Here is a 26,302-nt window from a genome sequence, read left to right as displayed (position 1 = left end):
GAGAATATACGGTGTTTGATTTTCTGCTCTTGTGTCAGTTTGCTGAGAATGATGGTTTCCAGGTTCATCCATGTCCCTACAAAGGACGTGAACTCATCGTTTTTGATGGCTGCGTAATATTCCATGGTGTATATGTACCACATTTTCCCTATCCAGTCTATCATCGTTGGACATTTGGGTTGGTTCCAGGTCTTTGCTATTGTAAACAGTGCTGCAATGCACATTCGTATTACCTTTAGAATAGCAAATTTCAGATGCACATACAAACAGAAACAGTAGACCATGTTGATTAAATAAGCAAGGTACAAAAATAGCAACTACGTACCAATGATGACCAGAAAAGAGCTAAAATTTTCAGAAAGCAGAAGCTACTTTCCCAGAAAAGATCATTGAGATCAAGTAACAGGTTCTACCTGTGGAAAGAATTTAAATGAAACCAAATAAGCAGTCTTTCAATACTTTAGGTATATATCTAGGCAAAAGAGAAACTGTGGCTAGACAATTTTGCTATTTCCTTAGAAAATCCAGGATACAGCATCCTTCCAAGTGTTAACCTGACACCCCTCATGTTTAATAACATCTATCTAATATCTGTTTCTGAATTTTTCTAGCATATTGATGGATGTCACATAAACACACATGCAGATAATAATGCTGTATTTGTGATGCCAGTTTTCTTTCATGAAGCTTAAATTACCTCACGAACATCACTTTAGTCCAATTTCTTATTCAAAAATGATACTTGGCCAGGCTATATTCTTTTTTTATGATTTTTCTCTTTCTCTCTCTTTTTTCTCTCCCCAGCCCGTTTTGAGGTTAAATAATCTTAGAAGTTGTAAAACAATAAATCTTGATTCTTTTGAAAAGGTCAAAATTTCCTACGTAAAATCAATTATACCGTTTATTGCCAAAATCATAGAAGCCAATTAAACTGCAATTTTGCTCTTGGCTTTAAGATGACAAAAACCATAGCCAATATTATATTTCAGCAATCTAAATTAATTTAGCTTTCAATGGTTATTCAAAAGGAAAACAGAGAGGACAATATTGATGACGTTACTGTGTTATCTTTGTAATTCACATCAGGTTATAATTGTTTTGTTTTTATATCACTAACAAATTTTTTTGTAGCATAATTAATGTTTATACTTATTTGTCTTGCTTTTTTAAAATGCAATAGACAAAAGGCAAGACTGATAATAGGCATACTGGGAAATTATATAACCAAAAATTTTGTATCATGAGACATATCTACTTTATCTCCAAAGGCATAAAAGGGTTACTTGGAAAGCTTGCTCTCCACCTAATATTTGTTATGAAGATATCTTAGGATTGCACTTGACTACATAGAGGCTCAGAAGAACAATGACAAGAATACTAATAGATAGCTTTAATTGAGAACCTACTATATGCTAGGCACTATGCTAAGCACCTTACTTTCATAACTCACTGGTCCTCACAATCACCCTACATTAGACAAGAAGTATTATTATTCCCCAATTCACATACAAATAAATTGAAGCTTAGAGAAGTTTTATAACTCACCCAAAGTTTCATAACTAGTATATGGCAAAGACAGAACTTAAACCTGTATCTGCTTCATATCCAATTCCATGTCTTAACCACTCTTCTAAATATAAATAGCACATGAATGGCATCCTATGAATGGTCACTATTTGGGTGACAAGTTTAATAAAACCCTAAACCTCGGTATATAAAGACTTCCTCATTTCCATTGTCTTTCCTCTTAATAAGTAAAATATTATCAATAAATAAATAAGTTAAACGGCAAATGGGATTTGTTAGTGGGAATAATTGAGAAAAGGCACACAGACTTAGAGCAGAGCATGATTAAAGGCACAGAGAAAAGAGATCCAGGGAGTGTCCAATGGGAACAAATAGTTTAATGGGGTTGGCTGCGTTGAGACTGTAGAGGCAAATGAAGCTAGAAAAATAATCTAGGGACCAGATTTCAGCAGAACTTCTAGGCCTTCATTAAAATAATTGGAAATTTTTTCTGGAAATAAATGATTACATTTCTTCTGGAAGTAAGTGATCACATAAATGATGATTATGTTGAGGAGGAGTTTGCCAAAGAGCAAAATAAATTGATGATACCAGAGACACAAGGCACAAAGTCATTTCAGTTATTACAATAGCCAACATGGAAAACAGTGGGAGTCTGAACAGAGCAGTAATAGAGAAAAGCTGGGGAGGAGAATAACAAGAAGATAGCTAGTGAGATGTGAGCTAAGAAGCAGAAGATAGCTTCTTAAATCAATTAAAACTAAAATAATAAAAGCAGGAGAAGAAATGCTAGAACAGATTAAGTTTGTGGTATAATATTTTATAGGTACCTAGGGGAAAACCTATGCAAAGATGTCCAGGAACTGTTGGAAATTCAGGCCTCGGAAATGGGATAAAGGGCAGTGTTAGAGGCATATGTTGAAACATCATCATAAGAGTAAAAATGATAAGGCAGGCTAGCAGGTAGAATGTAAGAAGAGAACAAATGGCAGCATTCTAGTGAACATTCATTTTTAAGGAGAATATCAAGGAAAAAGATCTGCTAATGAAAACAGTGCAGTAGACAAACATTGGACTGTTTTCAAAAGAGAGAAGAATATTTTTAAGAAGTAGTGAGTGATCAGCACCATATGCCCTTGGGAGATTTACAAAAATGGGACTGAGATAAGACACAGAGCCAAGCTATCCCTGTATTCCTTATGCAGTTTTTTGTGCTGGTTTTCATGTGCAGGCATCATCTGCTTCTTCCTTGTTGCCTGTAGGTATCCTCAGAAGAAAGGTACAGTTTTGCTGTGCAATAGATGTGTGTTCATATGGTGATGACAATTATGTTGATTGACTGCATAAGAAGCATTAAATCCAGGACCTGCTTCTGGTTTATATCTTGGGAGTTTGGGAACAGATTAAATTTTTTCCCAGCTGGGTCTTTGTTCCTACACAACTCACCATTAGGTGTTACTTAGCAATTTCAATTTCTCACCTGATCTTGGCATACATTATATTGAAGCAGATTATTTGTGCTTCTAACTTGGAAACGAAATGATTCCTTCTTGTAGTAAAACAACTATGTACCATTTTGGCTTTACTCTAAATCAATCATTCATTTGCTAACAAGCATTTATCAAGCTCATGATGTGGACAAGATTGTAGCAATCTTAAGCTGAACAAATTCCCTGCCTACATGGAGCTTACATTGTACTGTCAGTAACAAATAATGAATGAATGGTGTTCAGTCTCAGATTCTGTGTCATAAGCGCTCTGATGAAAACACCAAATCAGATAGCGTGATCTCCATGGCAGGGCCTCTGAGAAGACATTTGAGCTGAGACTGAAATAAAGAAAAAGAGCCAATAGGAATTGGGAAAGGGAGATTCTTGGCAGGAAGAATAGCCAATGCAAAGCACTGAGGCTCAGCACAGGATCTTGGCATGCTGAAAGAACAGCAAGTTATTCCACAGTGTTAAAGACAATTTAAAAGATGTGAAAAACCCAGAACATGTTAATTCACAAAAGTGCATCACGAAAACCATTTCTTTGAAATTTGCTTTCTTGTATTTCATCAGCACTTCTTTTTCACATGATGTGAAATTCCTTAGACTTTCTTCCTCAATAGAAATTCCGAAAAACAGGGATTTTAAGTGGCTTCTCATATTGACTTTGTTAACCTGAATAAATCAGGGGGAAAGATCCAGAAACCTTCTGGTACCTTCTCTTTGGGCACCAGAAGTACGAGATGATTGACTTACTTCGGTATTAAAGTCTGGTGAAGAACTATGCCATTTCCCAATCTAAGTGTCCATCAATGTCAACATTGTGTATATGTATCAATAGAATACTATTAATCCTAACACAAGAGGGAAATTCTGTCATTTGCAATAACATGAATGAACCTGGAGAACATTATGTTAAGTGAAATAAGGCAGACACAAAATGACAAATACCACGTGATCTCACTTATATAGAGAATCTAAAAAAGTCAAACTCAGCCAGGCACAGTAGCTCACACCTGCAATCCCAGCACTTTGGGAGGCCGAGGCAGGTAGATCACCTGAGGTGAGGAGTTCAAAACCAGCCTGGCCAACATGGTAAAACCCTGTCTCTACTAAAAATACAAAAATTAGCCAGGTGTGGTGGCTCATACCTGCAATCCCAGCTACTCGGAGGCTGAGACACAAGAATTTCTTGAAACTGGGAGTCAGAGGTTGCAGTGAGCTGAGATCATGCCACAGCACTCCAGCCTGGGTAACAGGGTGAGACTTGTCTCAAAAAAAAAAAAAAAATGTCGAACTCATAAAAGTAGAGTAGAATGTTGGTTATGGTACCAGAGGCTGAGTTGTGAGGTAGGGAGGAATGGAAAATTGTTGGTCAAACTTTGTACAAAAAGAGTAAGCTTTGATAGCTATTGCACAGCAGTGTGATTGTAGTCAATATATCATAATTTCAAAATTACTTAGCAAATTTTAAATGTTTTATCAAAAAAGTAAGTGACTAAGGTGATGGATATGTAAATTAAATTTAACTATTCCTCATTGTATGCATATGTCAAAGCATTACATTATGCCCCATTAATGTATACAATTATGATTTGACCATAAAAATATTAATAAATTTTTTAAAAGAACTATTACTGTTTCCTTTGAAATGATATGCTGACAAAAGATGCCACAGAGGGAGAGGCAGTATTCATTTATGGCCTTTTGAGACCTCAGCCTGCTCTTGCACAGCCCTTACACCCAATTTCTCGGGCACTGGGTCATGGATTCTCAGCCACACACGTTGTATATTTATGACTGTCTAGAGAACAGCTAACCATTGACCATTTCAGGCTTCCTCAGTTGTTCCATTTGAGACACTGCTGACAAATAGGAATAAATAATTTAGCAGCGCATTTGGTTAAAGTATCATTTGCTAGAGAAAGAGATAAACCCAGAAGATATTCTATTTCTGAATAAAGATAATGTGTGATTTACATTTCTTAAGGTGTACAAAACTTGCTAAATAGACATTTCTTAGGGCTCCAGGAGAAATTATTAACTATTAAAATAAAGTGATCATTATAAATTAAAATTTACATTCCCCAATTTTCCCACTACCATCCTAAGAGAAAAAAATTAATTTACTCTTCAAAAGTTAAAAACAAGTAACATTTCTTGTGCAGCTATCAGGTATGTATCTTTAATAGACAATTGAATTATTAAAATAAGGAAAGCCAGCATGAGCATGCCATATTGCTGGAGTTAATAGCCAGCTTTACTCTCTTATAGGAGATTATGTATCTATCTATCTATCTATCTATCTATCTATCTATCTATCTATATCTATCCATGTATCTATCTATCTACCTCCATTTATCTATGTATCTATTTCAGACTCAAGGAATAGAACATCTATAGCCAGTTCTGTAGATTTAACATAATGAGGAGTTATTTGTGATGTAATTTAAAAATATCTTTTCCCATTGCAAAAGAATTATAAATTTATACATTAAAAATACCAAATATACTAAATACTAAAATACATATATTCTATAAAAGACACACAAAGGAACAGCAGTCATTTTTTAGTTCTCCTTGGAAGCAGAATTTCACTTAATACTAGACATGACATGTAGTTTAACTCCTATCACTTTTTATATAAGGATCTGCTCACTGTGAAAGAATGAAGAGAAGTAGAATATCTCAGAGGGCATTCAATCCCTTGATAATATGCAGTATGGCAAAACAGCCTACACACTACACATAGAAGGAGTACAACAAGTTCAACAAGTTCAATTATCTAATATGGCCACCTATTGGCATCTCCTGATATATAGTATTAGAACAACTATTTCCATAAGAGACAGAGAGGTGAGTTAGCCAGATCTCCTATTTCCTTTCAGTTTCTCCTGGAATGAAATGGACATTCAACACATTTGCTGATCAACTGTCATTCCATGTTCCACTAGCAGGAGTAAATGGGACACTTCGGTGTGTTCACACACTGCAGCTATTAGCTGTAACCTCAGTGAACTAACAGGCTTATGTAACTTTCTCTGTCCAATATTATAACCCATTTATTCCTGTAGTATAAAAGTGAGTCTTTGCAAATATAAAAGAAACATCCTTCAAATCAAAGTAGAAGGAAGGAAGGTTATTTTCTAAGATTGATCCTCCAAGTTCAAAGTCTCCAAAGAATATGGATATTCTTTGCCCCATGTAATATGTCTTACTAGAATAGTAATACATAGTATTTTGAGCTTGGAATATCTTGAAATATTCAAAATTTAGGATAGTCCAAGCTCTTTGGAATTTTGTAACAGTTCACAAGAGAGAGTGGAGTAATCTATAAGAAAAAGTCAACGCATATCAAGCCTGTTTTACAGACTAGAATTCTGGGAAAACAAAAAGGAATGAGGAGTATTGGTAAGAGATTTATTTTTCAGACATGTAAAACTAGAATGTCTTATTCTCAGCAAAAACAATGCATTAAAAACTTTATAATTGATCTGATGGCAGAATAGGAACAGTTCTGGAGTGCAATTCCAAGCGAGAACTCAGAGGGTAAGTGATCACCACATTTCCAAATGAATTTTTACTGCCCACAGACCAGGAAATTCCCAGGCGGATAAGTGCCACAAGTCTCCAGCATGGCAGTTTCAGCCAGCACAGTGGGTCTCTGCACAAAAATTCACACAAATCTGGGCACTGCTTCAACTGGTGCCTGGAATGCCTGGGAGACAGAGTCACCCATTCAACTGAAAAAAAGGGGGCTAAAACAGGGAGCCAGGTGATCTGGCTTGGTGGGTCCCACCCCCACAAAGACCAGCAATCCGAAACACTCTGGATTGAGAGTTTCACAGCAAGCACAGCTGGACTTGGGATGGTCCAGCTCTGTGTAGGGAAGGGTGTCCGCCATTACTGAGGCAGTCCACAACTACCGAGGCAGTCTGCCATTACTGAGGCAGTCCACCATTACCAAGGTAATCAGCAGTTACAAGGCAGTCCACCATTACTGAGACAGTCTGCCATTACCGAGGTGGACCACCACTTCTAACTATACCTCTATAAATAAATCCACAAGGAAATTCACACAGCAGCTGGGCAGAGCCCCTGGCAGCTCAGCAACGCCTCTTCTGGCAGACTGTGGCTAGGCTATCTCCTTGCTGGGCAGGGCATCTCTGAAAAAAGGCAGAAGAACTTTAAATAAAGCCCCACTTTCCCAGGACAGAGCACCTGGGAATAAAAGACGGTTATGAGTTCCACTGCAGCAGGCTTAAACGTACCTGCCAGGCTGTTCTGAATGGAACAACAGAGCTCACAGCTCAGCACTTGAGCTCCTATAAGGGACAGACTGTCTCCTCAAGCAGCTCCCTGACCCCCATATATTAAAAGAGTCACCTCATAAAGGAGAGCTCAGGCTGACATCTGGCGGGTAGCCTTCTGGATCAAAGATAACAGAAGAAGAAACTGCCAGCAACCCTTACTGTACTGCAGCCACTGCAGGTGATCAGGATAGGTGTTTTTCATGTAATTTTAATGTAAGTAATTCACTAAGTTGACCAAGTGTTCCGGTTTGCATGGAACTATTCCTTGTCCCAGGAAATCCTTTGGTCATGGGCAAACAAGGATGGTTGACTACCTATAGCTAAAATCTATGCTACAGAATCCCAGCATAATCTCAACAACAGCTTTTATAAAACTCTCTCAGAAAACTAGATTAGCCAAACATTTGATGCCTGTATCACTCTTATGGAAAATATGAAGGGTATATCTGTGATTGAATAACAGAACTAATTTGAATTGACAGGAGTTTAAGGTAAATTTGGAGAGTAAAAGGAGATATTGCACGCTAAGAAAAGTGAATTTCTACAGAAAGAAACCTACTTTCTATCAGTGTTCATAAACTATACTTTAAACTGAGAAAATGTCATCCCAAATTCTTTAGCGTAAGACTCACTAGCCTTAATAATATGAAAAGAGCAATGAAAGCTTAGAGATTTTCCATAGAAATGTCAGATTTTCCTGCATCACATTGATTTATTGAAATGCTTAACAATAGACATGTAAAATATACTCTTACCATAGGCTCTTCTCTACAAGGAATTACTGAGAGATCAAGTTATCCATTTTAAGTGAATATGACAATAATAAACTGTTTAGTAGTTTTATGGTTAACATAGACAATAATTTCCAGAGAATGTTTGGATCCCCATCTAACGAGCTAGTCAATTTTTTGAGAAGTCTAAATAATGTGCAACTCCTTCAGTACCTAATGCCAGTGAATCTATTATTTTTCAGTTTAAAGGCTTTGTTGTATCTGCTTTTCATTTAAGCTCAAGAGAAAACATTTTGTTTTTGGAATTGTTCCTTGGAAAAGGGCATAAGTTGTTCTCTGGACCATTCAGTATATTACCAAAATCTAAGGGCTTCATTTCCTTTCCTTGCTACAGCACTATACATTGCCACCTAAAAAGACTGACACATGTGGCCTTGTCAATTGTCAGTAAAAGCATCTCATCCTGCAATGATAAAAGATAGATGTTTGAAAGAAAGCAATCTAATCTAATTTCACCACCAACACTTAAATAGGGTCCAAATAAACTTGACAACACATCCAATATATGTAGTACATTAAGAGGGAGAATACTGAGTATCACAGGACACATTTCATCCAAGTACTTTTCAAAATGAGAAGCTTATGCCAATGAAAGTAATGAATGCTTTCTTATATAGAACCAAAGGGAAATCAGGGGTTGATGTGAAGGACACTTACTCAAATACTAGTCTGGCTTTGATTATTAATGTGTTGCTCATTCTAAGACAAACAGACATGGCAAAATTCAGAAAGGAAAATAAGGACTTCCAAATTTGAATTCTGTTTTTCCCAATTAATCCAAAAGATTACTCATTACATGATTTTTAACTATCTTTTTTCTGGTACTTCTGGAGTTCTTTATATTCTCCTTTCAAATATGTGCTGAATGCATTTCCATGTGGCTACCTGGCACAACCAAAACAACAGACTAGCTCTGGGAGCTAAGCAAGGCTAAGCACAAAAAATTTATTGAATTTCAACTTTCTTTGTGTTCCAAGAAGAAGAGAAATATGATTCAGTTTTATCATGTATGCATAAAACAAAGTCTATGCTAAAGCCTAACAATTGTGAAAAAAATGTTTTAAATACAGTCTATTGAATACTGCTTCATTCTAGTAGTAGTACAAATATCTTATATTATAGGTTTATCAAGTAGTGTGAATATCTTCCATCATATGTACATTATTTCATTTGATTTTCATGAAATCCTTTGAAATAAAAAAAAATCATTCTCCTTAGTTTATAATTGAAGAAATAAGGCTCATAGCTCCTATAATAACATTTATTCCACCATGCTATCTTTTTAATAAGAACAGCATATAATTATTGAGTGCCTACTATGTGATAGAAACTGTGCCAAAGAGCTGGGAACACAGTGGTAAATAAGAGAACTTCAGACCCTGCCCTCAAAAGAGTTTTACTAATAATTATTGCTTAATAACTTGCACATTATATGGAAATTAAGTTCCTTGACTAGATAGAAAACTCACCAACTAGACTAAAAAATACAATGCCAGAAAATCATTAATATTAGAGATGTTTCAATACAACTACTTGGAAATTAGTACATAGTGAAATTAAAACAGAAATCAAAAAATGTTTCAGATAAATGAAAACAGAGACACAGCATACCACAAACTCTGGGATGCAGAAAAAAAAATGTTAAGAAGAAAGTTTATAGCACTAAATGCCAACCTCAAAAGTTAGAAAAATCTCAAATTAACAATCTAACATCAAACCTAGAAGAACTAGAAAAACAAGAACAAACTAACCCCAAAGCTAACAGAAAAATAAATAAATAGCTAAAATCAGAGCAGAGCTGAATGAAATCAAGACCCCAAAATCCACAAAATCAATGAAACTAAAAGTTAGTTATTTGAAAGAATAAACAAAATCAATAGATTACCAGATAAATTAACAAAGAAAAAGAGAGAAGATCCAAATAAGCATGATCAGAAATGACAAAGATAACATTATAACCAATTCCACAGAAATACAAAAGCTCCTCAGAGACTATAATGAACACCTCTATGCACACAAACTAGAAAATCTAGAGGATATGAATAAATTCCTGGAAATACACAATCTCCCAAGTTTTAATCAGGAAGAAATTGAAACCCCTAAACAGGCTGAAATAGAGTTCCAAAACTCAATAAGTAATAAAAAACCTACCAACCAAAAAAAAAAAAAAAAAAAGTCCTGGACCAGTTGGATTCACAGCCAAATTCTATCAGACATACAAAGAAGAGCTGTTACCAATAAAACTGAAACTATTCTCAGAAATTGAAGATAAAGGATTCCTCCCTAACTCATTCTATGAAGCCAGTATCACCTTGATACTAAAATGATAATAAAAGGAAAACTATAGGCCAATATCCTTGATTAACATAGGGAAAAAAACCTCAATGAAATAATAACAAAATCCAGCAGAACATCACAAACTTAGTTCACCAGAATCAAGTAGGCTTCATTCCTGGGGTGCAAGACTGATTCAACACATGCATATAAATAAATATGATTAACCACATAAACAGAATCAAAACAAAAACCAGGCTGGTCATGGTGGCTCATGCCTGTATTCCCAGCACTTTGGGAGGCCAAGGCAGGCAGATCACAAGGTGAGGAGTTTGAGATCAGCCTGGCCAACATAGTGAAACCTCATCTATACTAAAAATAGAAAAAATTAGCTGGGCATGGTAGCAGGCACTTGTAATTCCAGCTGCTCAGGAGGCTGAGGCAGGAGAATCGCTTGAACCAGGGAGGTGGAGATTGCGGTAACCTGAGATCACTCCACTGAACTCCAGCCTGGGTGACAATGCAAGTCTCCATCTCAAAACATACACACACACACACACACACACACACACACACACACACATATATATATGTGTGTGTGTGTGTGTGTGTGTGTGTGTGTGTGTGTGTGATCATCTCAATCGATGCAGAAAAAGCTTTTGGTAAAAGCCAACATGGCTTCATGGTTTAAAAAAAAAAATTCCTCAAGAAACTAGGCTTTAAAGAAATACACCTCAAAATCGTAAGAGCTATCTAGGACAAACCCACAGCAAACATCATTCTGAATAGATAAAAACTGACAGCATTTCCTGAGGCTTGGAACAAGACAAAGATGTCTGTTCTCACCATACCTAGTCAGCATAGTACTGGAAGTGCTGGCCAGAGAAATCAGGCAAGAGAAAAAAATGAAAGGCATTCAGATAGGAAAAGAAGAGTCGAAGTGTCTCTCTTCACTTATAATATATTTCTATACTTAGAAAACCCTAAAGACTCTGCCAAAGGCCTGTGGAACTGTTATACAACTTCAGTAATGTTTCAGGAAAGAAAACCCATGTAAGAAAATCAGTTGCATTTCCACATACCCATAATGTTCAAGTTTAGAACCAAGTTAATAATGCAATCCCATTTACAATAGCTTCCAAAAAAATAGTAAAATGCTTAGGAATACAGCTAGATAAGGATGTGAAAGATCTCTACAAGGAGAACTATAAAACACTGCTAAAAGAGATCATAGGTGACATAAACAAATGGAAAAACATTCCATGTCCATGGATGGAAGAGAAGAATCAATGTTGCTAAAATGATCATACTGCCAAAAACAATCTACAGATTTCTATTAAGCTACCAATGTTATTTTTCACAGAACTAGATAAGATTATTCTAAAATTCACATAAACCAAAAAAAAAAAAAAAGAGCCTGAACAGCCAAAGTAACCCAAAACAAAAAGAACAAAGCTGGAGGCATCACATTACCTGACTTAAAATTACATATATGGCTGTAGTTACCAAAACAGCATGGTATTGGTACAAAAACAGACCATAGATCAAGGGAACAAAATAGAAAACAGAGAAATAAAGTCACACATCTACAACCAACTGATCTTTGACAAACTCTACAAAGAATAAGCAATGAGAAAATAACTCTCCATTCAATAAGTGGTTCTGGGGTATCTGGCTAGTTATATACAGAAGAATAAAACTGAACGCCTATTTTTTTATATAACAAAATTAACTCAAGATGGATTAAAGATTTAAATGTAAAACCTCAAAAAATAAGAATTCTAGAAGAAAAGCTATGAAACTCCATTCTGAACATCAGCCTTGGGACATAATTTATGACTAAGTCCACAGAAGCAACTGCAATAAAAATAAAAATTAACAAGTGGGACCTAATTAAAGTAAAGAGCTTCTACACTGCAAAAGAAATTATCAACAGAGTAAACAGACAACCTACAGAATGAGAGAAAACATTGACAAACTATGCATTCAACAAAGGCCTGATTTCTAACATCTGTAAGGAACTTAAATCAACAAACAAAAAACAACTCCATTAAAAATGGGAAAAGACATAGACAGACACTTCTCAAAAGAAGATATACATGCAGCCAACAAATATATGAAAAAATGCTCCACATCACTAATTATCAGACAAATGCAAATCAAAACCATAATGAGATACCATCTCACATCGGTCAGAATGGCTAATGTTAAAAAGTCATAGAACAACAGATGATTGCAAGGCAGGAAAAAAAAGGAACACTTACACACTGTTGGTGGGGTATATAAATTAGTTCAACCACTGTGGAAAGCAGTTTGAAGATTTCTTGTGGAACTTAAAATGATTCTACGCACTCGCTTTGGCAGCACATATATTAAAATTGGAATAATACAGAGAAGATTAGCTTGGCCCCTGCAAAAGAATGACATGCAAATAAGTGAAGCATTCCATATTTTTGGGCAGGGGATCTCTGAAAAAAGGCAGTAGAATGACAGGAACTTATAAATAAAGCCCCACCTTCCCAGGACAGAGCATCTTGGGGGAAAAAGGCAGTTATGAGTTCCACTGCAGCAGACGTAAATGTACCTGCCCAGCAGCTCTGAACAAAACAGTGAAGCTCAAAGCTTAGCACTTAAGCTCCTATAAGGGACAGACTGTCTCCCCAAGCAGCTCCCTGACCCATGTTTAACCAAAGAGACACACATAAAGGAGAGCTCAGGCTGACATCTGGGGGGTACCCTTCTGGGACAAAGATAACAGAAGAAGAAACTGTCAGCAACCCTTACTGTTCTGCAGCCACTGCAGGTGATCCCCAGGCAAGTAGGGTCTGGAGTGGACCTCCAGCATGCCTACAACAGGGGGTGCCTGACTGTTAGAAAGAAAACCAAGAAACAGAAAGAAATAACTTCATCAGCAACAAAAAGGACATCCACTTAGAGACCCTATCTGAAAGTCACCAACCACAAAGATCACAGGCAGATAAATTCACAAAGATGGAAATAAACCAGCAGAAAAAGGATGAAAATACCCAAAACCAGAATGCCTCTCCTTCTCCAAGGGATCACAACTCCTCACCAGCAAGGGAACAAGGCTGGATGGAGAAAGAGTCTGATGAATTGACAGAAACAGGTTTCAGAAGGTGGGTAATAACAAACTTCTCTGAGCTAAAAGATCATGTTTTAACGCAATGCAAAGAAACTAAGTATCTTTAAAAAAGGTTTGATGCAATGCTAACAAGAATAAACAGCTTAGAGAGGAATATAAATGAACTGATGGAGCTGAAACACAACATGAGAACTTCGTGAAGGATACACAAGTTTCAAAAGCCGAATCGACCAAGCAGAAGAAAGGATATCAGAGATTGAAGATCAACTCAATGAAATAAAATGAAAAGGCAAGATCAGAGAAAAAAGAGTGAAAAGAAATGAACAGAGCCTCCAAGAAATATGGGATTATGTGAAAAGAACTAATCTATGTTTGATAGGTGTACCTGAACATGACGGAGAAAATGAATCCAAGCTAGAAAACACTCTTCAGGATATTATTCAGAACTTACCCAAGCTAGCAAGGCAGGTCACCATTCAAGTCCAGAAAATACAGAGAACACAACAAAGATATTCCTCAAGAAGAGCAACACCAAGGCACATAATCGTCAGATTCACCAGGGTTGAAATGATGGAAAAAATGTAAGGGAGCCGGAGAGAAACGTCGGGTTACCCACAAAGGGAAGCCCATCAGACTCACAGTGGATCTCTCAGCAGAAACCCTATAAGCCAGAAGAGAGTGGGGACCAATATTTAACATCGTTAAGGAAAAGAACTTTCAACCTAGAATTTCATATCCAGCCAAACTAAGCTTCATAAGCAAAGGAGAAATAAAGTCCTTTATGAACAAGCAATTGATGAGAGATTTCGTCGATTTCATCACCACCAGCCCTATCTTACAAGAGATCCTGAAAGAAGCACTAAACATAGAAAGGAACAACCAGTACCAGCCACTCCAAAAACATACCAAATGGTAAAGGGCATCGACACAATGAAGAAACTGTGTCAACTAATGGGCAAAACAACTAGCTAGCATCAAAATGGCAGGATCAAATTTGAAAATAACAATATTAACCTTAAATGTGAATGGGCTAAATGCCCCAATCAAAAAACAAAGACTGGCAAATTGGATAAAAATTCAAAACCCATTGGTCTGCTGTATCCAGGAAACCCATCTCCCATGCAAGGATACACATAGGCTCAAAATAAAGAGATGAAGGAAGATCTACCAAGCAAATGGAGAGCAAAAAAAAAAAAAAAAAAAAAAAAAAAAAGCAGGAGTTTCAATCCTACTCTCTGATAAAGTAGACTTTAAACCAACAAAGATCAAAAGAGACAAAGAAAGGAAGGCATTACGTAATGGTAAAAGGATCAATGCAACAAGAAGAGCTAACGATCCTAAATATATATGCACCGAATACAGGAGCACCCAGATACATAAAGCAAGTTTTTAATGACTTACAAGAGACTTAGACTCTTACAAAATAATAGTGGGAGACTTTAACACTTCACTGTCAATATTAAACAGATCAACAAGACAGAAAATTAACAAGGATATCCAGGACTTGAACTCAGACCTTGACAAGGCAAGCCAAATACACATTTACAGAACTCTCCACCCCAAATCCACAGAATATACACTCTTCTCAGCACCACATCACAGCTACTCTAAAATTAATCACATAATTGGAGTAAATCACTCCTCAGCAAATGCAAAAGAATGAAAACCATAACAGTCTCTCAGACCACAGTGCAATCAAACTAGAACCCAGAATTCAAAAGCTAACTCAGAATCATACAACTTCATGGAAACTGAACAACTGGCTCTTGAATGTTGACTGGATAAACAATGAAATGAAGGCAGAAATAAAGATATTCTTTGAAACCAAAGAGAACAGAGATACAACATACCAGAATCTCTGGGACACATTTAAAGCAGTGTTGAGAGGGAAATTTATAGCAATAAATGCCCAAATGAGAAGCAAGAAAAGATCTAAAATCGACACCCTATGATCAAAATTGAAAGAGGTAGAGGAGCAAGATCAAGAAAACTCAAAACCTAGCAGAAGACAAGAAATAACTAAGATCAGAGCAGAACTGAAGGAGACAGAGACAGAAAAACCCTTCAAAAAATCAATAAATCCAGGAGTTGTTTTTTTGAAAAGATCAACAAAATAGACAGATGGCTAACCTGATTGATAAAAAAGAAAAGAGAGAAGAATCAAATAGATGCAATAAAAAATGATGAAGGATATCACCACCAATTCCACAGAAAGACAAACCACCATCAGAGATTACCACAAACAACTTTATGCACATAAACCAGTCAACCTGGAAGAAATGGATAAATTCCGGGACACTTACACCCTCCCAAGCCTAAACCAGGAAAGAGTTGAAACCCTGAATAGACTAATAACAAGGGCCAAAGTTGAGGCAGCAATTAATAGCTTACCAACCAAAAAAAAGCCCAGGTCCAGATGGGTTCACAGCCAAATTCTACCAGACATACAAAGAGGAGCTGGTACCACTCTTTCTGAAACTATTACAAACAATCCAAAAAGAGAGAATCCTCCCCAAATCTTTTTATGAGACCAACATCATCGTGATACCAAAACCCAGAAGAGACTCAACAAAAAAGAAAACTTCAGGCCAATATCCATGATGAATATAGATGCAAAAATCTTTAATAAAATACTGGCAAACTGATTGCAACAGCACATCAAAAAGTTTAACCATCACAATCAAGTAGGCTTCATCCAGGGCATGCAAGGCTAATTCAAGATACACAAGTCTATAAACATAATTCATCACATAAACAGAACCAAAGACAAAAACCACATGATTATGTCAATAGATGCAGAGAAGGTCTTCAACAAAATTCCACAACTCTTTATACTAAAAACTCTCGATAAACTAGGTTTGATGGAACATATCTCAAAATAATAAAAGCTATTTACAACAAACCCACAGCCAATATTATACTGAATGGGCAAAAACTGGAAGCATTTGAAATCTGGCACTAGTCAAGGATGCCCTCTCTAACCACTCCTATTCAATATAGTATTGGAAATTCCCTCCAGAGCAATCAGGCAAGAAAAAGAAACAAAGGATATTCAATTAGGAAAGGAGGAAGTCAAATTGTCTCTATTTGCAGATGATATGATTGTATATTTAAAATACCCTATTGTCTCAGTGCAAAATCTCCTTAAACTGATAAGCAACTTCAGCATAGTCTCAGGATACAAAATCAATGTGCAAAAATCACAAGCATTCCTATACACCAATAGAGGACTTAAAGAGAGCCAAACCAAGAACAAACTCCCATTCACAATTGCTACGAAGAGAATAAAATACCTAGGAATACAACTAACAAAGGATGTAAAGGACCTCTTCAAGGAGAACTACAAACCACTGCTCAATGAAATAAGAGAGGACACAAACAGATGGAGAAACATTGCATGCTCATGGTTAGGAAGAATCAATATCATGAAAATGGCCATTCTGCCCAGAGTAATTTATAGATTCAATGCTATCGCCATCAAGCTACCAATGACCTTACTCACAGAACTGGAAAAAAACACCTTAAACTTCATATGGAACCAAAAGAGAGCCCACATAGCCAAGTCAATTCTAAGCAAGAAGAACAAAGCTGGAGGCGTCACGCTACCTGACTTCAAACTATACTACAAGGCTACAGTAATCAAAAGAGCATGGTACTGGTATCAAAACAGAGATACAGACCAACGGAACAGAACAGAGGCCTTGGAGGCAATGCCACACATCTACAAACAACTGATCTTTAACAAACCTGACAAAAACAAGCAATGGGGAAAGGATTCCCTGTTTAATAAATTGTGTTGGGAAAACTGGCTAGCCATGTGCAGAAAGCAGAAACAGGACCCCTTCCTGACACCTTACACTAAAATTAACTCCAGATGGATTAAAAACTTAAACATAAGACCTAACACCATAAAAAACCCTAGAAGAAAACCTAGGCAAAACCTTCAGGACATAGGCATAGGCAAAGACTTCATGACTAAAACACCAAAAGCATTGGCAACAAAAGCCAAAATAGACAAATGGGATGTAATTAAACTCCAGAGCAGAAGAATCAATCATCAGAGTGAACCAGCAACCAAAAGAATGGGAAAAAAAATTTTTGCAATCTACCCATCTGACAAAGGACTTATATCCAAAATCTACAAAGAACTAAAACAGATTTATAAGAAAAAAAAAAAAAGAAACCTATTCAAAAGTGGGCAAAGGATGTGAACAGACACTTTTCAAAAGAAGACATATATGAGGCCAAGAAACATGAAAAAATGCTCATTATCACTGGTCATTAGAGAAATGCTAATCAAAACTACATTGAGATACCATCTCATGCCAGTTAGAATGGCGATCACTAAAAAATCTGGAGACAGCAGACCCTGGAGAGGATGTGAAGAAATAGGAACACTTTTACACTGTTGGTGGGAGTGTAAATTAGTTCAACCATTGTGGAAAACAGTGTGGTGATTCCTCAAGGACCTAGAAATAGAAATTCCATTTGACCCAGCAAGCCCATTACTGGGTATATGTCCAAAGGATTATAAATTGTTCTATTATAAGGTTATAAGGACACATGCAGACATATGTTCATTGCAGCACTGTTTACAATAGCAAAGACCTGGAACCATTCCAAATGCCCATCAATGATAGACTGGACAGGGAATATGTGGCACATATACACCATAGAATACTATGCAGCCATAAAAAATGATGAGTTCATGTCCTTTGTAGAGACATGGATGAACCCGGAAACCATCATTCTCAGCATACTGACACAGGAACAGAGAATCAAGCACTGCATGTTCTCACTCATAGGTGGGTGTTGAACAATGAGAACACATGGACACAGGGAGGGGAGCATCACATACTGAGGTCTATGGGAGGAGACTAGGGGATGGCCAGCGGTGGGTAGAGAGTTGGGGAGGGATAACATGGGGAGAAATGCCAGATATAGGTGATGGGGATGGAGGCAGCAAACCACATTACCATGTATGTACCTTTGCAACAATCCTGCATGTTCTTTACATGTACCCCAGAACCTAAAATGCAATAATTATATATACATATGCAATATATCATATATTGCACATAAAATGCAATAATTTTACATATATATAAAATAAAATAAAATGAATCTACCATTTAGGTCAGCAATCCCATTACTGGTTATATATCACAAAAAGTAATAAATTGTTCTACCAGAAAAACACATGCACTCAAATGTTAATCACAGTACTATTCACAACAACAAAAACATGAAATCAACCCAGGTACCCATCAAGAGTGGATTGAATAAAGAAAATGTGGTACACATACACCATGGAATACTATGTAGCCATAAAAAGAATGAAATCATATCCTTCTCAATAACATGGGTGCAGCTGGAGGCCATTATCCTAAGAGCAAATTAACACAGGAAAATAATTTCTATGCAGTGAATTAATCCAGGAACAGAAAACCAAATACCACATGTTCGTACTTATAAGTGGGAGCTAAACAGTGGGTACGCTTGGGCATAAAGTTGAGAAGACTAGACACACGGACTACTAGAGCAGGGAGAGAAGGAGGAGGGCAAAGGGTGAAAAACTAACTATTGGAAACTATATGCAGTACCTGGGTGACAGGATCAACTGTATCCCGAACCTCAGCATCACACAATATACCCAGGTAACAAACCTGCACATATACTCCTGAATCTAAAATAAAAGTCAAAATGATTTTATAAAAAGATTAGAAAGGTTTATTTATAAGTATAATTTCAAATGTATTTGTAAACTTTGATTAAGAATATAGCTCTACACAAACGAACACATTTTTACAAGATTCAAGGTCTTTAAAGGAAGTATGAAGCATAACCAGTGTCATAGGGTGCTATTAAAGCTGCATATGACACTTTTAAGAGATTCACAATGTATACTGGAATGGCTCCAGGAAGAATTGCAACAGGAAACTTGCTCAACTGTTTCCCAAACTTCTTACACGTTGGAAGCCTTTATTCAGTATAACACTTGTTAACGCTGAGAAATGCTATTTAGGAAGACAGGTTTTAGAATTGGAATAACAAAGTTTAAATCTCAATTCTGCCAGTGTATTAGTTAAGGTAACATAATCTATTTGCAACACATTACTGCCAAAATTTCAGTGGCTTAACACAGTGTAAATTTATCTCTTACTCATGTAAAGTCAATCAGCAGACTAAAGAAAGTGAGAAAGAAAAGGCAGCTCCTTTCCACATAGTCATTCATAAATCACGTTGCAGAAGTCCAGCCATCTTCAACATGTGGTTCCCAGGACTGTCCTGGAAGTTGATATCCAGCTGGCAGAGTGGGAAAAAGAAAGAGTGGAGAAAAGCAATAATTTTTAAGGGCCCAGTTATCCATCTACATTCCATTGTCCAGAACTCATTCTCACGCCAAACCTAACTGCAGGGGAAGTTGGAGAATGTAGACCAACTGTGACTAGGATGAAATAAAAACTGATTTTCTCAATAATTAGCCATTATATGTCACAACCACTATCTAGATGAGTAACCTAGAAGAAATTATATAACCTCCACAGTTGCCTCAGTGGAATATAGATATGAAATTTCATTAGATCCAAATCACCATCATCTTTTTCTTCAAGTTTTTTTTTAAGTTCTAGGGTACATGTATGTGCAGGATGTGCAAGTTTGTTACATAGGTAAACATGTGCCTTGGTGGTTTGCTGCACAAATCAACCCATCACCTAGGTATTAAGTCCAGCATCCATTATCTATTCTTCCTGATGTTCTCCTTTCCCCCAGCCCACCAATAGGCTCCAGTGTGTGTTGTTCCTGCCATGTGTCAATGTGTTTTCATTGTTCAGCTCCCACTTATAAATGAGAATATTCAATATTTGGTTTTCTGTTTCTGCGTGAGTTTGCTGAAGGTAATGGCTTCCAGCTCTATCCATGTCCCTGCAAAGAACACTATTCATTACTTTTTATGGCTGAATGATATTCCATGGCTAATCACCATCATTTTTAAGCTGCACTATTACTTTCTGTGCCACTAAGAAAGCAAACCATGCTGCCAATTAAACTAGACACACATCAATTGCAAGAGACATCCTGACTTAGTAACATTAAAGTACATAGAGGGGGGAATATGTGACTTAGATTTTACACAATATGTTAATAATATCTGCCCCCTTGGATTATTGAAGGACTAAATAATAAGTCATGTTGCAGGATCACCATAGGATCTAACTTATCAGCCAACTAAAAATATAGTCATACTTCAATCAAAACTACAACACATACACAAAAACAAAGCTTGGTTTGGAAATACAGAGCAGGTATTGAGACATTCTCATAACTGGCAAGCAGAATCAAGACAGGTCAAACCTGAGTGCCACCTACCTACTTTCCTATCATTCCTGTAACATCACTCCCCCTGGAACCACCCAGACTTGGATAGCAGAAAGGAAATGGCTGACTATAGTAGACATCAGCTCTCCTTTTTAATGTTTGCTTCAGGGATGTTCGCTAGTATTGACATGGAATTTCAATGTCCTATTTGAAAGGTGACAAGCACCTCTGCTTGATTATTCCATATTTTATATTTAGAGACAGAGAAAAACAATGATCAAGAGAGGTTGCCTCTCAAGTCAAATTACCTGGATTTGAATGATTGGACCTTCAAATTACCTAACTTACCTAAGTTTCTCATCCATAAGTTGAGAATAATGATAGTGCCCATTCATAGGTGCTGTTGTAAGGGTTAAAATAAAAACTATGTGAAGTTCTTAGAACTGCACATGAATTACAGTAAGTGCTTAATAAGCATAACAATTATTGGGACCAATGCCTCCTGCCCTACCCTCCTGTGGCTTTCAGTTCCATGATTGCAAGCCACTGCCCAGCAGGAACCACACAGGCTTACCAGGAGACACAGCAATCTAGACACTCTCCACATACTTCCCTGCTCCTTCTCCTTGAACCACTACTCTTCCCCTTAAGTGCTACTCTTCCTCAGGAGTACTCGATCCAACATTACTAGGAAAGAGATCCCCTGTTTCTGCATTTTTTCTCACTGGCGTCCTAAAACTCATGGCAATATTGTCTCCCTAGCCTGAAGTAAAGACTGAAAAAAAAAAAAAAATATATATATATATATATATATATATATATATATATATATATATATGTATGTATGTATTTGGTGAGACAAGGTCTCTCTTTATTGCCCAGGCCAGAGTGCAGTGGTGCTATCTCAGCTCACTGCAATCTCTGCCTCCTGGGCTCAAGCAATCCTCCCATCTCAACCTCCCAGTTGACTGGGACCACAGGCATGTGTCATCATGCCCCAACTAATTTTTTGTATTTTTTTGTAGAGACAGGGTACACCATGTTGTCCAGGCTGGTCTGGAACTCCTGGGCTCAAGTGATTTACCCACCTCAGCCTCCTAGAGGGCTAGAAAATAACCATTAAGTAAATATATATATATATATTTTTTGAGACGGAGTTTCGCTCTTGTTACCCAGGCTGGAGTGCAATGGTGCGATCTCGGCTCACCGCAACCTCCGCCTCCTGGGTTCAGGCAATTCTCCTACCTCAGCCTCCTGAGTAACTGGGATTACAGGCACGTGCCACCATGCCCAGCTAATTTTTTATATTTTTAGTAGAGACGGGGTTTCACCATGTTGACCAGGATGGTCTCGATCTCTTGACCTCGTGATCCACTTGCCTCGGCCTCCCAAAGTGCTGGGATTACAGGCTTGAGCCACCGCGCCTGGCCAGTAAAAATAATTTTTTTAAAAAATCCAAGAGATTGTGGCTCAGGCGCTAGAATTTTTGGTTTTGTTTATTTTCCTGTTTTTCATTTTAAAATCATTATGAACATCATTTATAAACCAAGGAGATACAGAAGAAGATAGAAATATAGAGACAGACATAGATATGGATACATGGATATAGATAATGTTATGCAAGGTTCCAAGCAGTCATTTGACTTAAAAATACCAATTATAACTACGGATTTACATGTGCATTCTATATGTATAGAGCAATAAGGATCTAGTGATCAGTGGATAGAATTTAGCAGGAACACATGGTAATGTATTTCTACTACTGACCAACATCAACAGATGCATCATTTCACAGAATATGAAAAGGCTAGCAAAACTAGGTCTGAGTTTTCAGGATAAACAAATTCCATCCTATAATTCCTAAGAATATGAATTAGAAGTTTTGTAATTAGTTTATTGGTGCTTTCTTTACTAATGAACCTCATAAATGAATTAGTCCACCTAATAATCCATTGAAGGTGCACATACTGCTTCAAGTAAAGGGAAATACCACCTGAAAGCAGGTGACCATTGCTAATTCATATTCATTTTAATGGGCTAGTGTTTAGTCTCATCTGGCACAACCAACATAATGCTACAAAAAGGCAGTGACATCCCCAGATGAGCTATCTGAATGCCTTTCCTCCACAGAAAACATTCACAAAATACTCACTACTAGTTAACCTACCACTGAAAGCATTTCTTTAAAACAGCGTACTGTTCTATTACAAACGTTCTATCTCAATTTTTCTGATGATTAAAGGGGATTTTAATCATACAATCAATGGGAAAATAGATAGAAACCATCTGGACATTCTTCTGTTTTCTGCCAAAAAATTTTCTTTTGTTTTACATATCAATGACTTAAGCTAACAAAGGAATTTCAGTGCCAGTCATTTGTCCTTGGCAGGGCTGGATCTTTTTTATGTTATGAAAGATCTTTTAAATTTACTGATTAAGAGTCAAATTATCCCACATGGCCAGAGAATTAACCTCAACATTTTCCTACACATAAAACTAAGAACAAAGAGTATTTTTTAATTACTTGATCTTTAAAGCATACAAACTTTGAATCCTTTTGTGCTTTAATGTTTTTACTAATCAGGGTGGTCAAAACTCAAAAACACTTTCTCTTTTTTAGGCATTGATGGAAAATGCTTAACCAAAAAGGTACTGAAAAAATACTATTGGTTTGCAAAACAAAATAAAAATATGAAGAAGGAGATGGCACTTTTTAAAAACCAAGAAAGCTTTCTTGAAGTTATATATTAGGTCAGTCTGTATGAATTAAACCTTTTGGAAACTTCAATAGAGAAGGATTTTTGAGAATGACTGCCCATGAGTAAAGCTTAGAGTGTGAGGAGCAAGGATGAACTACCCAAAAAAGCAAATCAAATATTAAGGCAAATACTGATGATCAGAAATAAATCTTCACTTCTACCATCCATCCTAGAACGGAAGGAAAATGTGATATATTAGTCATGTACTTTGCCCAGCACTTTGCCACATTTCTCTGTTGAACACCATGGCTTTGACTTTGAGAGGTGAATTTTGTTTCTTAAATCCATACTTTTTAAGAAAATATAAAATATAGGAAAATTACCTTCTGTGAAAGCAAGGAACCAATGTGATTTTTTCAATATTCTTTAGAAGTATCCTTGTAATAAGCAAGATTTGTCAATGTGACAGATTACTATAGAAAACCATTGGCTTCCATGATGGGGAAATGCAGTGGCTAAAAAAAAAAAACTAATGAACTACATTACTATTTACAGTAGGGGAAAAAGTGACTCATATGAAAATCTGATTCATATTAATATATTTTACAGATAAAGTGGGACGGACACACAGAAAGATTTCAGAACTATCTTAAAGATTTCAGTAGAAGTAAGGAAATAATTGGAAATTGGTTTAAACTCATTAAACTGCCAACAACTCTGTAGGATACAGAGAAAGAATTCGACCAAGAAACATTTCCCTCCTTTGGCACTTTTAAAAGAAAAGAAGAAGAAAGGAAGAAGAAGACGAAGAAGGAGGAGGAGGAGGAAGAGGGGAAGAAGGGAAGGGAAAGAAGAAATGTAATTGGTTTTAGGCTGAGAACTACTATCAAAACTTACAGAGGAAAGAAAATCAAACACAGAAAATACTTTTTATTTGTTACTAAGTTGATAACACTTTGTTATCCTCATTAAAACAAACAAAAAAAGTTTTTTAACCCTTCCCAATTTACTGTAATCAAATGAGTCTCTTTGATTGTCTCATTGCTTTCAAGAATTCCCAAGTCACTAGAAAAAGTTAAAGACTCATTATGTGGAGTCCTGAAAAAGTGATCCCCATCTAAAGATATATTCCTATTATATTGTAAGAATTTTTGATAAAGAGTTCCAAAATTAAATTAGCAAGCTGCATATGAACATGATGGAATTATTTGTCTTCATCTTAATATTTATAGATCCTTGATGATTGCGAGATTTTAAGTTGTGTAACTCCCTGCAAATTAAACACAATATATTAAAGGGATAATATTGGTATTTTAAAATGAAATAAATGAATTTCCAAAAACCTCTGTGGTATGGCATATTTTAGAGATATCTACTGAAGGAATACTAGAAATAGCAACATTAGAAACTATAAGCAGAATAGATTTGGTGGAGGCAGTGAAGAGATGTAATATATGCAGAGGCACATAAACTACTTTGCCCTCCACACCAGGCCCTCGACCTAGTCAGCTTGGCCAAGTTACTCTATAAATCTCACTTTCCTCCTACTTCTTAGAACTGTTTTAAGGGTTAAATAAAATTATGTATGTGACATACCTACCACAGTGCCAACACAATAAACACTCAGCAAATGTGAATCCTCAGTTCCCTAAATTGAAGGACTGGGTAGGAGAAGGAAGAGACAGTTGAAGATGCAAATGGATAATTTTAGCTTGCCATATCTCGAACAATAAAGATTTGGAGGATGCTGTGGTGTGCCACCCAGAGCCCTACTTCATTCCCATAGACACCAAGGGTGTTGCCTACTAACAGCTCACATCCCTCTCAGGGAATGGCTCTTGGCGAAAAAAAAAAAAAAAAATGTCTCTATCAAAGTCGTATCCCTTTCCCAGAGAAAGCTGCAATTCAGGATATTTCTGAAATGCAAATTCCAGCTTCAGAATGACCTGTGGGATCAAATGAGACTTATATTGCAAATGCATCCCAGATTATCTTCTCCCACCATCCACCCCACTTCCCTCTTCCTTTACAGGTGTTCCTGAGAGCACTCCCCAGTAAACTTCCTGTACCATAATTCCCATATCACAGTCTGTTTCCCTAGGACAAAGATAATACTGGAGGCAGAAGAGGGGAGCAAATTAATTTAACTGTGAGAAGCAGGAGGGTTTTTTTCCGGATTACAAATAATTAGTATTATAATTATACTAGGCTGTTTGTTTGCATAGTTTTTCTTTTCAGAGATTTCCTCCATTTGATAGATTAAAAAAGACTGAGTGATTTGCCTAATGTCACAGAGCCAACAATTGCAAAGCTGAGATTTCAGCCCAAGGCCATTGAACCTGGGCTTCTTCCACTACATCATGCTGTCTCCCAACCACATCACTTTAAAGCAGCGGCATGTCAAACACAGCAGGAAGAAGGGTAAAAGGCATAGGGGCTCTGGCTGATTTCCCAATCACCCATTGCAACTTTGGTTAATATGGCTCAGCCTCCACTTTCACTTTCTTGGGGCCTGAAGTTTTCAGATTTCCTTCAAGGCTGTTTCTCAATCCTATAATCTCAGGTAGTTAGCATCTGGATTTTCTTTATCTGTGCTTCCTTCTTTTTGTCTAAATACCCTATTTTAAAGGAAGGCAGTATTATATATATATATATATATATATATATATATGTATTATATATAAATGAATGAATGAATGAGTGACATGGACCTTAGAGTCTAAAGACTGAATTTTAATCCCAACCCTGCAATTTACTTGCTCTGTGGTCTCAAATTGCTTTTCCT

The 26,302-nt window shown here is 36.7% G+C and overlaps 1 non-coding gene across 1 annotated transcript; it reads left to right on the top strand.

The window, feature by feature from the left end:
* Positions 1 to 12,743: 12,743 nt before the first annotated feature.
* LOC120365125 (U6 spliceosomal RNA) lies at positions 12,744 to 12,850 on the top strand. Its single transcript, XR_005580144.1, has one exon. It is a non-coding gene; the product is annotated as a U6 spliceosomal RNA (small nuclear RNA).
* The last annotated feature ends 13,452 nt before the right edge of the window (positions 12,851 to 26,302 follow it).

The sequence above is a fragment of the Saimiri boliviensis genome, chromosome 7 (assembly GCF_048565385.1).
Source record: "Saimiri boliviensis isolate mSaiBol1 chromosome 7, mSaiBol1.pri, whole genome shotgun sequence".
Taxonomy (NCBI): domain Eukaryota; kingdom Metazoa; phylum Chordata; class Mammalia; order Primates; family Cebidae; genus Saimiri; species Saimiri boliviensis.
Note: the sequence above shows the minus strand (reverse complement) of the source record. Positions and strands in the feature narration are given on the sequence as shown.